Consider the following 9,737-nt stretch of genomic DNA (forward strand, 5'->3'; position numbering starts at 1 on the left):
GAAATCAAATAAAGCACCATCCATATGGTGGAAAATTCAGTTAAATTTCATGGTCTCCTCGACGAAGACCCTCTTTCTCATATATCTCGATTCTTACGAATCTACGGAACCTTTAAAATACAAAACTATTCAGAAGATCAAATCAAACTCAAACTCTTTCCTTTCTCTCTAAGGGGTCAAGCCTTGGAATGGATAGAATCTCTTTCCTCTGGTTCCATCACCACTTGGGACCAGATGGTTGAACACTTTCTCAAATATTTTCTGCCTAATAAAACTGCCAAATACCGAGCCAGCATTACCGGATTCCGGACCGATGATGATGATCGTTACACGCAGCATGGGAGAGATACAAAAGTCTTATGAGAAGATGCCCACACCATGGACTAAGTGTATGGTTACAAGTACAAACTTTCTTTGACGCACAATCCAGTCAAAACAAACAGGCCATCGACCAAATCGCCGGTGGAGACCTGGGATCCAAATCACCTAACGAAGCATTTAAAGTCCTGGAGAAAGCCGCAAAGAAGAGTTTCGCTTACAACCCACCAAGATCTACACCAACCCATAAAGGAATACACCACGTTGACTCCAACACTCTTTTTATAATACAGCTTGAAGCCCTTTCTAAAAAATTCGTACAACTTCAAGCCGAGCTATCAAAAACCAGACTCACCTGTGACACTTGTGGAGGAAGTCATAAGACAAGTGACTGTAAACAAGTCATCATGGCTATGGAAGAAGTCGATTTCATCGCTAGACAGAACAACGCTTTCAGCAATAACTACAATCCAGGATGGAGAAACCACCCGAATTTCAGCTGGAAAGACGGAGGTAACACTCAACCCTTACCCGGATTAGAAAAAGACCGATAAATCAATCCTTCCAACCAAAACTCCAATTTCAAGATCAAAGTTCTAGTAACCATCATGATGTGTACAAAACATATAGCGTTTTATCCCGTTTTTGTGTTGTTTTGTGCGTAAACTGTTAATGATTATCTATTATTCTTGCATGAAATTACATGTTTGTGATTATTTTAGATTCCAATGTTGAATAGAGTGAGAAAACGAGTTAAATGGAGAAAGAATCAGCTAAAACGGAGCTCGGATGAATCCGATACGCGCGTACGAAGATAAACGAGCTGGAAGTCGAAAAATGTCAGAAAATGGCATGGCCGAGCTATGCGACCAGGTCATACCATTAAAGCAGCATGTGGTGGATTCCAACATGTCCCAAGGCTGCCAAGAACAGCCAGAAATCATAAAAATGACTATTTGTCTTCTAATGGGCTTTGTGGGCTTGTTTTAACCTATTTTATATTAGGAAAGATGTGTTTAAACATATATATAAAGGGTTTATACCCTATGAACGATTTTAAATCATCTTTCCAGCCCATAACATCTGTTCAAGTCGAAATACCAAGGAGGAGGATCAGCCGGTTCGTTATTTCATCACCCGGTTGTCGGTTTTGAGTATTTTAACGATTGTGAGTTCGTTTTTGAGTGTTAGACATTCAAACAAGTTTTAATCTGATTCTAATGAACATGTTTATCATATTTATCTATTTTATCTTCTGCTCATTCATTATTCTTGGCTAAGCTTGTTTGAATCACCTAGGTTTAATGTTTAACAGTTGATTTATCACTTTTCGGGTGCTAATTTCGTGTTTGATTGTTTAGTTATTGTAAACTTCATAATTTGTGATATTATTCCATTAACCTTGCTGCCATTAGATGTATTTTAGGTTGCATGAGCCCCAAGTAGTTGATTATTGCATGAATTTGTTTCGTGTAGTCGTTAATTGCTAGTTCGGTTAATACTGAGTGTGTTGATTGATTGTGGTAGACGCGTTCCATTAGGGTTTATGTTTCTTGAATCATTTAGGTTAGTAGGATCATCCTCTTTGAGTTGGACAAAAATTTTAGGGGTTAGCTTATCTCTCTGCTTTAGTTGATTTAGTTACCCGTTGCGAGACCACGTGCGGTTTTCTAGCTATCGACTAGGTTAGTTTGTAAGTTGAGTTATTTTATCCTTATTATTGAATTACCCCTCTCTTCCTTGGTTTGTAATTAGCTCGAGACTTAGTAAGGATTGTGATTTTGATACGGACCAAGTAATAAATTATTAGGGTACGTAAATAAACAACCGTGAATTAAAAGCTAAGTAGACGTTGTTAGGGTTTTCTGGTAAAACTGACCGTGGGGACCCAGTTGCTTTGATTACATCTATCTTAGTTCATCTTTAGAAGCCAGTTTCAAACACTTTTTAGCACCTGAGCCATCCTATACCCGTTAAGTCATCTTACCTAGGTGATTCATTTTCTTATTATCGTTAAATCCCTTTACATTTCCAGTTAGTTTCGTTAAGTTTCACCATTAGTTATGTTAAGTTAGTTAAGTTAGTTTAGATTTATAAGTTAAAAAATATATTATTTAGGCAGGACTTGAGTAGGGTTAGTAATCTGAGCCACCTCACGTGTCTTTGTGTTCGATACTCGGACTTCCTTAGTCTTTACTACATACGATCAGTACACTTGCCGGCTGTGTGAACTTAAGTTAGGATATTCCGTTTTAATTTAAAGCTTAGTTGTGAGTCATGTTTTCATAGACACATTTTCGCACATCACATCAAAACCCAAGCTACTCAAAAATCGAAGAAATGTTAATCCAAATTATGACCAAGACAAATGAAGCAGAGAAGAAGGCCAACTCAAGAGCTGTTGATCTCAGCGGAGTATTGTTAAAACATGAAGCCGAACTAAAAAGTCAACAAGCATCAATACGGAATCTAGAAACTCAAATCGGACAAATTGCCCGAAAATTATCCGAAAGACCACTCGACGCTCTTCCAAGCAACACAATCACCAACCCGAATGCAACAGCTAACGCTGTTACACTCAGAAGCGGTACAACCAGTTTTGCCTCAGCAACTTTAGAGCCAGTTACGGAAAATGAATCCCATGATAAAACGCAGGAAAGACTGATTCCAATGGGCACCGTACAACCCAAGGAGTCGGTCCGAACTTATACTCCACCTATTCCATACCCTGGACGGCTGAAGCAGGAGAGATTGGAAGCTCAGTACGGGAAGTTTTTAGAACTCTTCAAACAAGTCCACATAAACATCCCTTTTATCGAAGCCATCATTCCTATGCCAAAATATGTCAAGTTTCTCAAGGATGTACTGACAAACAAAAGGAAGCTGGAAGAGCTCTCGCATGTCACCCTGAGTGAAGAATGTTCAGCAGTCATCCAAAGCAAGCTGCCAAAAAAATGACCGATCCAGGGAGCTTTACTATCCCTCGTCTCATAGGAAATTTGTTTGTTAGCAATGCCCTGGCTGACCTAGGAGCTAGTATTAATTTAATGCCTTATGCGGTCTTTGAAAAACTAGGGATAGGAGAACCAAAGCCCACCCGCATGAGCATTCAATTAGCTGACCGATCTGTTAAATATCCTCGGGGCATTGATGTAAACATGATCGTCAAAATTGACAAGTTTGTTTTCCTAGTAGATTTTGTAATTCTAGACATGGAGGAAGAAAAAATTGTACCTATGATTTTAGGAAGACCCTTCTTAGCCACTGCAAATGTTATTATTTTACGTTTGCACCGGCAAGCTCACTCTCAGGGTAAATGACGAGGCAATCACTTTTGACATAGGGAAATCTATGCAATATCCACAACATCACGATGCCACATTATATTGTGTTGACATCATTGATTCCATTGTAAGTTGCTATATGCGAGATTCCTCCATCACTAACCCACTAGAAATGCAAGTCTTAGACAAAACCATCACCATACCCATTTTAGAAAACGAAAATCTCAATGATGACTACCACGAAGCATCAGAAGTAGTATATGAGATCACTGACTGTAACGAAAAATCAAAACCATCAATCGAAGAACCACCAGCCTTAGAGTTAAAAGAACTTCCAAGTCATCTCGAATACGCGTTTCTGGAAGGATACTCTCAACTCCCAGTAATTATTTCATCTCACCTTTCTAAAGAAGAGAAAGATGGACTTATTTAGATTCTTAAGAGCCATAAGAAGGCCATCGCATAGAAGATCATGGATATCAAGGGCATCAGTCTTTCTTTTTGTACTCACAAAATTCTCATGGAGGAAGAATACAAACCCGTGGTCCAACATCAAAGACGTCTCAATCCCAACGTGCAAGATGTGGTGAAGAAAGAAGTAATCAAACTCCTTGATGTCGGATTAATCTACCCAATCTCAGATTCACCTTGGGTTAGTCCCGTTCAAGTAGTACCCAAGAAGGGAGGAATGACAGTTGTAATGAACGAGAAGGACGAACTAATACCAATGAGGACCATTACAAGCTGGCGAGTTTGCATTGACTACCGGAAACTTAATAGCGTCACAAGAAAAGATCATTTTCCACTTCCTTTCATCGACCAAATGCTTGAACGTTTATCTGGAAAAATGTTATACTGTTTTCTTGATGGATTTTCTGGATATTTCCAAATTCCTATCGCTCCTGAAGATAAGGAGAAAACCACTTTTACATGTCCATACGGGACCTTCGCTTACCGCAGAATGCCATTTGGACTATGTAATGCTCCAGCCACCTTCCAACGTTGTATGGTGGCCATATTTCACGAAATGATTGAAAACTTTATGGAAGTATTCATGGACGACTTCTCAGTCTTCGGAAACTCCTTCGATCATTGCTTAAAAACCTTGACAAAATGTTAGCTAGGTGTGAGGAAGTAAATCTAGTACTTAACTGGGAAAAATATCACTTTATGGTTAAAGAAGGCATCGTTCTCGGTCACAAGATTTCTTAAAAGGGATTAGAAGTCGATAAAGCAAAAAAGAGAAACTATCTCTAAACTTCCGCACCCAATCTCAGTAAAAGCCAGTAGAAGTTTTCTAGATCATGCAGGATTTTACCGTCGTTTCATAAAAGACTTCACCAAAATTGCTAGGCCTATGACTAAACTTCTGGAGAAAGACGCACCCTTCAGCTTCTCTGAAGAATGCATTGAATCATTCAAAATATTGAAAGACAAACTTGTCAACGCACCAATCATGACTACACCTGATTGGACCATTCCATTCGAAATCATGTGCGATGCAAGTAACTTTGCATTTGGAGTTGTACTCGAATAACGCTAAGAAAAACACTTTCACCCAATTTACTATGCTAGAAAAACTCTTAACGATGCACAAGAAAATTATACCACAACAGAAAAAGAGTTACTAGCAGTAGTTTTTGCCTTTGAAAAATTTAGATCCTACCTAGTTCTTTCCAAAACCATAGTTTACACCGACCATGCCGCCATACGATATCTCTTCAACAAGCAGGATGCCAAACCCAGACTTATCCGATGGATCCTACTACTCCAAGAATTTGACATTGAAGTTAAAGACAAGAGAGGAGCAGAGAATGTAGCCGCGGACCATCTCTCACGCTTAGAATGCCCAACTTCAAAACAACATCACAAGGAAATTATCAATGTTAATTTTCCACATGAAGTTCTCATGCATATCCAAGCAGTCATACAGGAGAAAGTTGTTGGTGCATGATGTCAGTAGTTCAGTATCTCGTGTTTAATTGTGTCTGTAATTGTTTAGATTGTTTGTTTTGTGTTGAATTTGTTTCTTATATGTTCGCTGTGTTTAAGCGAACTTGAAGATCAGGGAAGTTATGACAACTTCGCCTAGTATGTTAGGCGAAGTTGTCGAGTTATAGAAACTCATAACTTCGGCAGTTTATGAGAGAGTTTGAACGATTGGTTTTTGTGATTCTTTGAATCACGTGTTTGTTATTTCAATATATCAAGTATCATCTTATATTCTCGTGTGTGTTTACTTATATTCAACGCATTAATCTTCTCGACACTCGTATCGTATACGTGGGGATTCCGCACTCTCGTGTTACGAGATACTCCTGTGTAGATCCGGCTGGGAACCTACAATTGGTATCAGAGCCGTAGGCTCTTATGCTATGGTTCGAGATCTGCGTTTTGGTGTTTTTGGCCCGTTTCAGCCGTTTCAGATCTGATTTTAGTTGGGGAAGACGAAAATGGCGAAGTTACAGGTTTTTGGCGAAGTTGTCGATCAAATTTTAGGGTTTTGGCAAAGTTAAGGTTTTGGCGAAGTTAAGGCTGGCGAAGTTATTGATTGGCGAAGTTATTGGCTGGCGAAGTTATTGGCTGGTGAAGTTAATAGGTGGTGAAGTTAACAGGTGGTGAAGTTATCTGGTGGTGAAGTTATCTGCTGGTGAAGTTAAAGAGGGGTGAAGTTATCAGGTGAAGTTCACAGGAGAAGTTATTCGATGTTCACACGTAGGTAAGTCTAACGATATGTTTTCCTTTCCTCCGACGTTCAAGATATGATTATCCAAAAAAAAGGGTACTTTCGGGAAATTTCTTGAACGAAAATTTTCATATGTCATTCATATGAAGAGAGGATCATTGAGGAAAAATTTGGTGATAATATTTTTTGGAGTTGACCAACTGAAGAAAGTCAAATTTTGTTCGGGTTTTCGTCATTATTGGATCGCGGTCAGAGCATATTATTTATATTATTTTCAAGGCGTTCGAGAATTGGATCCTGAAAACGTGGGATACGAGCATCCGGGAAGCTTATTTAATAAGGTGAAAATTTTGAAACAAGTTGGATTTAATCGAGAATTAAATTGTTTAAGCTCTCAACCTGAAAATATGGGATACGAGTATTTGGGATACTTATTTATTAGGGGTGAGCTACTTAAATAAATTCATTCTCGGAAATAATAAGAAAGTTTTTGATCGTTATACCTGGTAATTGAAGATGCTTCGGCTTTATCGGGAAACCCGTTATATATTTATGGTCATGTGTGTTAGATTCTGCCAAGGTGGTTTTGTGATGAAACTGATCACTTGCTTTTGAGTAGTTGAAGATTGAACCTTATTTTACAAACCGATTATGGTTGAGACGACTGATTAGGTACCGGGATTGTCACGAACAAAGATTTTGATCGAAGTAATCTGGAGGCGCTTACACTGAAGGGGAGATTTGATATGGAAGACATCAGGTGATTGGTAGATTTGTAAAGCTTCATGACAGATTCAGACACTGCTGGTTGATTGAGTCCTACCAGCAGAAGAACACAGAAGAGCAACGGAAAAAGGGAGAGTCTGTTGGAATTGAGAGCACAGAAGAGCATGGTTTGTAACAGATAATCTTTTGTGTTTGTTAGAATTGAGAGCAACGGTCAAGGGGGAGTCTGTTGGTGCATTTTGTGACCATCGCTATGCAATTCTGACTAGATGGGACGTGTTGGTGAAGTTAGCACAACTTCACGTGTTGGTGAAGTTAGAAGAACTTCACGTGTTGGTGAAGTTAGAACAAATTCACGTGTTGGTGAAGTTAGAACAACTTCACCATAGGCCCAAGCCCAAGCCCGCGAAGATATTAGCCTATATATATGTGTGTAATGTTTAGGGTTTGGAGTTAGTTTTTCAGTTGTTTTAGAGAAAAAGAAAGAGAGGGTATTTGTGAGAGATAAACCGAGAGGGGTAGTCGCGTGGGACGGCCCGAGGTAGAGCTCACCTCGGGTCGGCCTTATTTTGTTTTGTCGTTCGGTATGTAATGCGTTTTGATTATTATCTAAAGGATCTGCAGATTCGTTTATTTCGTTTTTGGGTATGTTTGTGTTTATTCGTGTTCTTCGTCTATAACACCGTAAATGAGTCTAGGAGGATTCCGCACTCCTAGACATCGTGCGGATCTCGTATCGATCACCATCGCAACCGGGGATTTAAGAGTGGTATCAGAGCATTTTACTCGTGATTTTGTGGTTCGGGATTATCACACGGGTGTTAAGATCGTTCCGTTAGACCATTCGCGGAACGAGTTTAAGTTGAAAAACCTTGTTTTTGTCAGTTGTTCCTCATCACTCATCAAATACACCTTCAAATCACCCTCTCGTCCCTCGAAATCGACCTAACTATACCTGCATAACTCCTTTGTTCTTCTGGAGAAGTTGCCGTCACCCATACTAGGGTTTCAGCGAACATATAGGGTTTCTGCGAAGTTGTGACTAGCGAAGTTATATAATTAGCGAAGTTGTGAAGTTAGCGAAATTTTGTAGCTGGCGAAGTTCTCATTAAGCGAAGTTTACAGGCGAAGTTGTAGTAACTTCGCTGCTAACTGCACTCAGAATCTTATTTTCAAGTTCTAAGTCTCGTTTCGTTCAAGTATGACTTCGATAAACATCACTGAACTGGTAAAGATGGAGGTCGAAGCTGGTTCAGCAACTAAAGCCCCAAAACTTCTTAAAGGTACTGATTTCGTTGCATGTAAAGATAGATTTGAACAGTATGTGAAGTATCAAGATGCAAAGATGTGGGTCTGCGTTAAAGACGGGTACATTCCACCAACGTCCATGTTTGAAGGTCGTGAACAGATTAAGAAGTACAGTAAGATGGAAGATGATGAAAAGAAAATGTATGAGGCAGAAAGTAAAGCGCATGCAGCTATAACAATGGCACTTCCACAAGAGATTCTTCATACTTTCAAAAAATACAAAACTACTAGAGAGCTATGGGAAGCACTAGAGAATAGATATGAAGGAAATGTTGGGATACGTACCTCCATGACAAAGCTGCTGAAAACTCAATTCTCCGTATTCAAGTATCTGAAAAATGAATCACTTGATGACATCGTCACACGGTATTATCATCTGATGACCAAGCTAAATAACTACTCCATTGAATACAAGGAAGAAGAGATAGTGGAAAAGCTTCTTGATGCTCTCCCACCAAAATGGGAGATGTACACTGTTCTGATGAGAGAAGATAAGGACTTTAAGAAGATTGATTTGGAGACGGTGGTAAATAAGTTACGGAATTTTGAACAAAACATAGCTCGAAAGGAGACACCGAATGATCGGGTTCAGGATCCGGGAATGTATGGTGCTAAAGTCACTCCAAACTCAAGTTCAAAAACAAAATCCACTGCCTACTACTCAAAAAGGGAACCAAACTCCACTCCAGACGGTCATGTGATTCTCAATATGGATGGTGACGTATGTTTTGTAGCAGGAGGTAGTAGTTCCTCAAAACCACAACTGGTAATTTCTCAACCAATGCTTCTAGTAAGAACTACTCACAGATGCCTATGAGTGTGAAATCAGCTGAACAACAGTTTTCTCTTTATGCCTCCTTCATTGCATCTTATGAGAATTACATCAAAGGAAAAATATTCGACCCTGCAACTTTGGATGAAGACTATGATCAGATCGACGCTGATGATCTAGAAGAAATGGATCTGCAGTGGCAGATGGCTATGATAGTAAGAAAGGTAGAAAGTTCGTTGGAGAAAGATCGGGGTTTGATAAGTCAAAAGTTCATTGTTATAACTGTCAACAAAATGGTCAGTTTGCTAAAGAGTGTACAAATGAGAGAGTCGAACGAAGCCAAAACAAGCCTGCTCAACAGAATGGGAGTGGAAGTGAAAACAGGGCTATGGTATCTCAAAAAAACGGTGGATACAACTGGAATATACAAGTTGAGGAGGTGTTTGAACAGGCAAATCTGGTAAATATCGTAACTGGAGGAAGTGACAAAGAGACGGGGGAAGATCAAGCATACATGGCAGAAGTGAACGATAAACTCTTAGATGTATGTTCTGAACTTCATTGTGAACAATGTGAAAGCCTGTCTGATCAATTGAAAACATTAAGTGATCAGTTTGTTAGTTTGGACACTCAATTTAAAAAC

Source organism: Bidens hawaiensis, unplaced genomic scaffold (assembly GCF_021521415.1).
Source record: "Bidens hawaiensis isolate Kalapana, Puna unplaced genomic scaffold, B.hawaiensis_p1.1 tig00002125_1, whole genome shotgun sequence".
Lineage (NCBI taxonomy): Eukaryota > Viridiplantae > Streptophyta > Magnoliopsida > Asterales > Asteraceae > Bidens > Bidens hawaiensis.